At 39.5% G+C, this 8,182-nt stretch overlaps 1 long non-coding RNA gene across 1 annotated transcript; it reads right to left on the reverse strand.

The window, feature by feature from the left end:
* Positions 1-110: 110 nt before the first annotated feature.
* Positions 111-1,655, reverse strand: LOC142176719 (uncharacterized). Its single transcript, XR_012705467.1, has 2 exons — positions 1,422-1,655; positions 111-508 (listed from the first exon to the last, which is right to left on the reverse strand). It is a non-coding gene; the product is annotated as an uncharacterized LOC142176719 (long non-coding RNA).
* Positions 1,656-8,182: the final 6,527 nt, after the last annotated feature.

The following is an 8,182-nucleotide window of genomic DNA, read 5'->3' on the forward strand; positions in this document are numbered from 1 at the left end:
ATTTTGAAAAAACAAATTGAATTTTTTCTTGATTATATAAATGGACACTTATTTTGGACAAAAATAAAAAGGCAAATTGGTCACTTATTGTGGATCGGAGGGAGTATTAATTACTCATGTATCAGAAGAATTAAGCTTGTAAACAATTTTTTACACCAGATCACCTAAATGATATATAATTACATGTCATGATTTAAATGAAAACTACATGTAATAACTGCAATACTTTATATATTAATTCCTTCTAGCTTGCTAAAGCGGGATGTAATTAATAGAGGTTTATTGGAAGAAGGAAAGTGAAGGGAGGGTAGCTAGCAAGGATAATCACAAGCACAAAAAGGACCAACAAAACCAACGTTTTCAATGCATTGTCCACTACCAGAGTCGCCAAATTTGTTCTTGCAAAAGGGCAAGCATTCTGGTTCAACTTTGCCTTGGTCGCACAGTATTTCTGGGTGTATTTGGTAGCATGTTTGTGCCAATAGTGCCGATGGTATCATCGTTCCAACTGCATGAAGAATAAAATATAAAAAAACAGTATAAAAACAATAGTTAATCTTTCCTTTAGGGCAAATTATCACTATGGAATTAAAGGCTAGTTACATTGTAGCCAGGGGCGAGCTAGGTGGGCAGAAGTGGTTCAGCCGAACCCCTTTTGCTGAAAATTTATTTATTTTGTATATAAAGTCAATTTTTTTCATGTATATATATTAAATGATTGAATCCCCTTAACTTCTTCGTGTGCTCGTTTCCGCCGTTTCCGCCACTGATTGAAGCTCTATTGATGCCAGTGAGTTCTAGCTTTGACTAGATGTTTCTTGTTGAAGTTTTAATGTAAAGCATTCACCAAGTTTCTGCACCTGTTCTAATATAAACTTTTTCGGATGAAATGAAAAATGGATTTATGTAGCAGAAAAAAGTTTTGAATTCCTTGGCCAGAAAGATATGTGCCATTACATCTTCATTCAATTAACAATTAGGAAGTATCGTTATAAATAGAAAAACTTCCTTTTCCCTAGTGAGGTTAACAAACTCTCCTTTCATCTCAATTAAGAACGGTCAAGTTCAAAGTCACGATCAATTTCTTTTTCAAATTCTGATACAGTTGCGGATCCATAAGATTAATTTGTGGATCCAAAACAAACAATAGAAAGATTTTAGTCTTAAGTTTTGATTTGATTTTCTTGATTTTGTATTTCTGAGGAAAAGGTAAAGCGAGGAAAGAAAGAAATATAAAAATAATAATTGTTTCGGACACAAAGGAGATAAACAGGAACAAGAGGGATCAACTGGCGAAGATCCTTATCCTTCTCCTTTCGTCTTTACGGCAAATCAAACACAGGAAATTACTTGTGTATGGCTAGAAAGTACTTACCGACAACGGAAAAATCATGTGTTGTAAATGTGTGTGTAGTTATTACCTAGAAAGAAAGCAGCAACGAGAAGGAAGCAAGTCGAAGTATTTGCCATGCTTTTATCTGGAAAAAAAGGGAAGAAGTTGAAGACAAATCTTCAAGAGTTGTTTATGTTGTTTGGTCACACTAGATAATTTGAATGAGTTTGAAGCTACACAAATGAAAGACTTCCTTATTATAGGTTTTAAAAATGCGAATATTAATTATTGAACCGAATCAAATTAAATCGTAATTAATTAACAGATCGATGGTTAGACTTTTGGTTAATTATGGCGATTACCAGGAAAATGTCCTTTAATTCTCAACCACGCAAACTGTTTTTGTCGTCGGATTTTGCAAATAAACAACTGTTTGACCACTAATGACAGTGATTTATGTTGATGTGTTGATTGATTTTTGGATTTAACAAATAAAACAGCTGTATTAACATTAATGGCTATAGCTTGATTTTTGGCCGACGTTGGCCCCCTTTGCTTAGTATTCGAGGCTTTGTCTTCTTCATAACGTGGCAACTGAAATTTGAGTCATGACTCACAAATTATTTCGTCAGCCACAAATTGTCTAGTTTGGATTGAATGTTCTGGAAGTCGGTCAGAACTTTATAAAAAGACTCATTCTTTTCTTATCTAGTATACTTCACTAGTACGAAATTAGAGACAATTAAACGAACAAAACAAGATAGTATGCAAAACTGAAGTTAATGCGCAAAAGTAAACTGTCCCTTCTTTTTTTTTTTTTTTTTTATCTAATTCTGAAATTTGTCAAACTTAATTTGTTGATCACTCTTCAAAAAAGCTTTAACCTGTGATCTTGGCAAAGAAATAACCACTGTGAAGAAATTTTCATGCTTCCCCACAGCCCCAACATTTTGGATTGTCCATTGAAATATATTGGATAGTAAAATTTGTGATGACTTTTTAACCGTTAAGTCCGCATACGTGATTCCCATATCTCATTACATTGAATTTGTTATTTGTTGGTGTTGTACTTTAATTTCTTACCGCTCCCACAAGCAGCTCACTTCTTTAACAACAAGTAGGAAACTCGAGAAAATAAAGAAGGCGCCCTGATATTTTCTTTTTTGGTCAAATACCTATACGGCCCCTTAAACTTGGCTCCAATTTTCATTTTAATACCTCAATTTAAGCCAATGCCGATTGAACACTCCAACTCCAATAATAGTATGTCTATTAAACACAACCCCTGATGTGGCAAAACCCGTGTTCTTCACCTCTCACGCGCGCGCGTAAATTGGTCTCAAATTAAATTTTTCCTATTTTTCCAACAACAAAAAAATCACATCTTCTCTTTCTCTCTCTTTCCTCATCTTGCTGCCACCAACCCAGCTTTCTCTTCCCCCTGGTCCTCATCTCTGTGCCACAACTCAGTCTTCTCCTTCACCGTGTTCTCTCCCTACCATCACTGCTACCACCCTTACTCATTAAATTATCCACTAATCAATTATAATTTTTTAATCGAATAAAAAAATAACATATATACTAGAAAAAAACTGCCCAGGGATTACATGAACATAACATCGACAACCAAATCAGTGTTCATCGGTAATGAAAATTTCGGCGAGTTCTAAAAATTTAACTGCCATTTTCTTTAATTTTCACAATTATCATCCCTTCTTTTTCATAATCCTTGTGGCCTTCTTCGTAAGATCCAGCTCAGAACTTCTTTATTGAAGATAATAACATTTCTGCTTACCAATTTTCAATTTATTCCTCATTTTTCTATTATCCGTTTATGGTTAGATTGAAAAATAGTTATTGATTGTACTAGTAGGAGGATCTGATAGTTGTGTGTGTCAGGGGAAGGGAAGATTAAGGTGGGTCTGGCAAGAGGAAGATGTTACATATCTAGCTTTCTTGGAAGATGATGTTGGTGGAGTATTGAAGGTTATGGCCGGAGACCGGGTTGTAATGGGTTTGTGGAAGTTATTTAGTTTTCTTGTTTTTTTCCTTTTGTTTTGTTTTGGTTTTTTATTTTCTCTAAAGTCTTTTTTAAATTCAAAAGCCATGTGGTATTTTGGGCTTCGTGCATTTTGCCATGTCATTGTACATCCAGTTCACGCGGCTGGACTTACTTAAGCATATTATATGAGGTGTTTAATAGACATACTAGTATTGGAGTTGGAGTGTTTAATCGGTATTGGCTTAAATTGAGCTATTAAAATGAAAACTAGAACCAAGTTTAAGGAGTCATATAGGTATTTGGCCTTCTTTTTTTGTTTGTTTCTCACATGGTGTCTAGTACCCGCATTGGGACCCGGCTAAATTCGGATTTGCGCCGAAAAGTCCCATATTTGGGGGTAAAGTGCTCCCTAACAAAGGCGACTCCATACACAGGGCTCGAACCCGACACCTCTGGTTAAGGATGAAAGAATACTTACCACTCCACCACAATGTAAGGCGTCCAGAAACTTAAGTATACCTTTTCTTTGACCAAAGAACAAAATAATAAAAAATGTGAATAGAAATTTGTGCGTAGTTCTAAGGATATATGGTATAGCTTAATATAAATCGTAAGGATGAATAGAAAAATCAAGTATGGATTGATAAGAATGCAAAATAGACAAGGTTGTAAGGAAGATGATTGCTAGGACTAAATAAGTTGAATCAACTTATGAAGCTTGAAAGAACAATTATTCACTGTAGGAGAATATGGTGCTTGAATTACAATATAAGCAAAAACTTGGTCCTTACAGAAATGATAATCATCCCCTTTATAGTAGAGGGATCTTACTTTATATATAATTAAAAATACATAGTGGGAGACCCATGATAAATCAGCTTTTCCACAATTCCTGCCAAGATTCTCTCCTCTAGTGGGATTGCAATGGCTCTTGCCTATGAGCTCGATATTGACTCGAGTTTTCGGTCTTGACTTGAGCTTGATTCTGACTCGGATCCCTGAATTGATTCGGAGACGATGTGGGTCGGTCTCTGAATCATAAGTTCGATAACTTTTCTTCGCATCATAGTTCGATTTGGATTCGAGCTTGATAATGATATCGAGCTCGACGTTGATCGGTCCCTCGGACTCGAAGCTTGTTTGTTCCATCTTCGGAACCCATCACAGAGCCTTATTTCGATCCATTATATTTTGACCTCGATCAATCGTATGAAGACTGAAATCTATTTCGACCGCATACAGATAGTCCCCTCGTTTCTCGGGAAGGATGTGGTGAGAAACGATATGATTTTTTAACGGCTCGATCGGATTAAAAGCTGACATTTACATTGGGCTCGACCATGATGCACGTGATGGCTGTCTCGTAGATTTAGTCTTTCAAGGCATTTAATGTATGTCAGACGGTGGTCGGCCACCGCTGATACTGAACCACCATTATTTTAACCTATAAATAGCCCTTCCTTTTATCATTTACCACTTTTACATCTTCAGTCTTCCAAATTTCTCAAGTTCTTTTTCGTATTCTCTGAGCTCATTCGCAAATCTGTGATTCTTCTTTGCAAAATTCTTCTTCTAAATTACCAAATCTTTGTCACCTTCTTTAAATCAAAATGGTGAAGATATCAAAAACCATCCCCTAAAAGGAAAAAGCTTCTTCTTTCCAATCTGTCACCGACAAAACACCGATGGATCCACGTCCTGAGAAGTGTGTTCCGGCGGCATGTGTTTTTACCTCCAATTTTAAACTCGATAAAGGTTCACCGGTTCCTGGCCGATGTGAGCCCGTATCGAGATATATTTGTTCGATAACCCGGGAGCACATCAAGCGAATAAAAAAATATTGTAACTGGGAGAACAAAGAAGTGGTAGTGTCGTCTCCCGAAGAGGACATTACTACTCACGTGAGAGGGTTCTTAAGCATGTATACTTACCTTTTCATGTTAGGTGCCCTCGACCCTGTTATCATAGACTTTTGTCGTAAATACCTAATAACGCTAGGCCAGATACATCCTTCCTTTTGGCGGATCGTTATTTTGATCCGATATTTTGTGAGTAAAATCGAGGGGATGCCTTTCACTATCGATCATCTTATCCGATTATACCATCCTCGCCTTTTTCGAGGAGGGTTAATAAAACTCCAACATCGAGCTACTAAGGCTCCGTTCTCGAGTATAGATGAGGATAAGGATCGAGGCTGGATGGGCAGGTTCGTTCGAGTAAGGACTTCGGACCTGATTCCGACCGAGAGGATGCCTTTTCCCGAGGAGTGAAACATGAAGCGTAAGTGTAATTCTGTTGTTATCTCCTATTATTTTGTTCTTTCATTTCTTTTATTATCAATATTCCCCTTTTGTGGTGCAGCGGTTCCTTGGATACCCGGCGCAGTGTCCGATCTCAAGAACTGGGTACGTGATTTGATTTCGACCTCCTCATACGCCGAGCGCTCATGGCGCGACTTGTCAAAGGGCCGATGGGAGGCAAAAAATCATGATGAGCACCTTTCTCGTATCTTTTGGTAATCTGAATACCTTTCACACACTTCAATAAAATTTTCCGTATGCATATATGGGCAAAGATGCAGTTTTGAGGACCTCATCCATCGAGGAAGAGGCTTTGGCCTATGTCCCAAAGCCAGTGAAAGATAATAAGGGGAAAAGATCCCCCGTCCTCGATGATCAAAAACCGAAGAAGAAGACGGCTGGTAAGCCAAACAAGAATATCATTCCTTTGACCGTGGAATCAGTTATGCGTCTAAGGGATGAAGAAGAAAAAGAAGAAGAGAACGATGGGTCTGCGCTGGCGGCCCGAATAAAAAGACCACCGACATTCCACAGGCGGTTGGATCAATGGTGGTTCATAAGGATCTGCCTCGAACTGAGGATATATCATAGAGAGATTCGGGCAGAGACCCCGAGTTGCTGGAAATTGAAGATGCTTCCCATCTTAGCCGACGGATGGGGGATAATCCTAAAGGGGCTCTTCCCGAATCTTTTCGAACCCAAGAGAATGCCCCGGGTGATTCATTTGGGGCAGTAGCAATCGAAGACTCGCCCACCTTTCCTACTTTTTCTGTAGGGGTAATTCGGGAAGCCCAAGCTTTGGGGGGCCTCGAATTAGATAGGCCTCATGATGGAGAGGATCCTTTTCGTGAACTATTTATCGGTGTCGAAGACACTACCGGTACAAGTGATACATCCGACCTTTTTCACGGAGTGCAGCAGGATTTAAATCAGGTAAGCCTTAAATTATATGGCGTTACCTTTATGTTTGCTTTTCTTTCCTGACTTTGTTCCTTCTTTCTTTGAAGGCTGCGGCAGTTCATTGAGAATCATGTTCTCGGTCCCGAACCGAGCTACGTCGATACGAGGCCAAGCTTCAACGGGTTACGGAGGAGAAGAACTCCCTAAAACTCCTCTTAGGCCAAAGGGGGGAAGAAATAAAAGACCTTCAAGCTGAGTTGGCCAAGGCTTACCAAGATCAGATCGATCTGTCCGAGCAGGTAATAATACTTTTAAAATCCTATGGGCTCGATACCGGAACGATGGCTAATTTTTCGGTCTCACAGCTGCAGCAGAAAATTGAAATGATCAAAAAACTCCGTAAAGAAGTCGATGTGATAAAAGCGGAGTCTTTGGAGTGGAAAGAAAGAATGGACCGCTTTGCTGCAGAGAAAGAAACTGCTCGAGCCCAATTGCCATCGGCAGAAAACCAACTCGAAAAAATAAAGAAGAAAAGCTTGGTCCAAACGAGAAGAATAGAGGAGCTCGAGGCTCGGTTAGCCTCTGAACTTGCAAAGGCCGAATCTGACGCCGAAAAGGCAAAAGCTGATGTGGATGCACTCATGGCCGTCAATCGGGCCGATGCTGAAGCTGCCCAGGTCCAAGCAAGAGAGGCAACCGAGACCGCCGATACTCGAGCGCATTGGGTCATTGAACTTGCTAAGTGCCGATCTCGGAGGGAGACCCTTGAGGAGATCCATGCTCGAGGTTTCGACCTCGCTGAAGCGATTAAAAGGGCCAAAGAACTCGAAGCCGAAGCTGAAGCCTTGGTTTCCGATGACGATGATGATGATAACGATGATGATGATGGGAGTAAGAGTGGGTCCGAAAATGGGGGGAGCCCAATATAGAAGAGACCGTTCCTGGGGATAACCAAGAAGCTTAGTCCTCAATTTTTATGTTGTAATCAATTACGTAAACAATTTTGTATATAATAATATCCCTTTTTTGCCGACTTGCTTCTGTTCTGTTTCCTGTCTTGTGAAGATTTTATTTACACCTTATAAATATTTTCACAAGGATTTAGGCAACTTGATCAAATATGGACTCCGTAGCCTTTGTAACCGAGTGAGCGCTTACTCAAACTTGAAGTGATGTAGCCCTTAAGCTTAGTAGTCGAGTGAATGATCCGAACTCGAAGTAATATAGCCCGTACGCGTAATGGTCGAGTGCTTGCTCGAACTCGAAATAAAAGTAGCCCGTAGGTATAATGGTCGAGTGAATGATTCAAACTCGAAGTAATGTAGCCTGTAGGCGTAATGATCGAGTGAGTGCTTTAAACTCGAATTAATGTAGCCCGTAGGTGTAATGGTCGAGTGAGTGCTTGCTAAAACTCAAAATAAAAATAGCCTGTAGGCGTAATGGTCGAGTGAATGATTCAAACTCGAAGTAATATAGCCCGTAGGCGTGATGGTCGAGTGAATGATTCGAACACAAAGTAATGTAACCCGTAGGCGTAATGGTCGAGTGAGTGCTTGCTCGAACTTGAAATAAAAGTAGCCCGCAGGCTTAATGATCGAGTGAGTGGTTGCTCGAACTCAAAATAAAAGTAGCCCGTAGGCGTAATGG

Source organism: Nicotiana tabacum, chromosome 22 (assembly GCF_000715075.1).
Source record: "Nicotiana tabacum cultivar K326 chromosome 22, ASM71507v2, whole genome shotgun sequence".
Classification (NCBI taxonomy): domain Eukaryota; kingdom Viridiplantae; phylum Streptophyta; class Magnoliopsida; order Solanales; family Solanaceae; genus Nicotiana; species Nicotiana tabacum.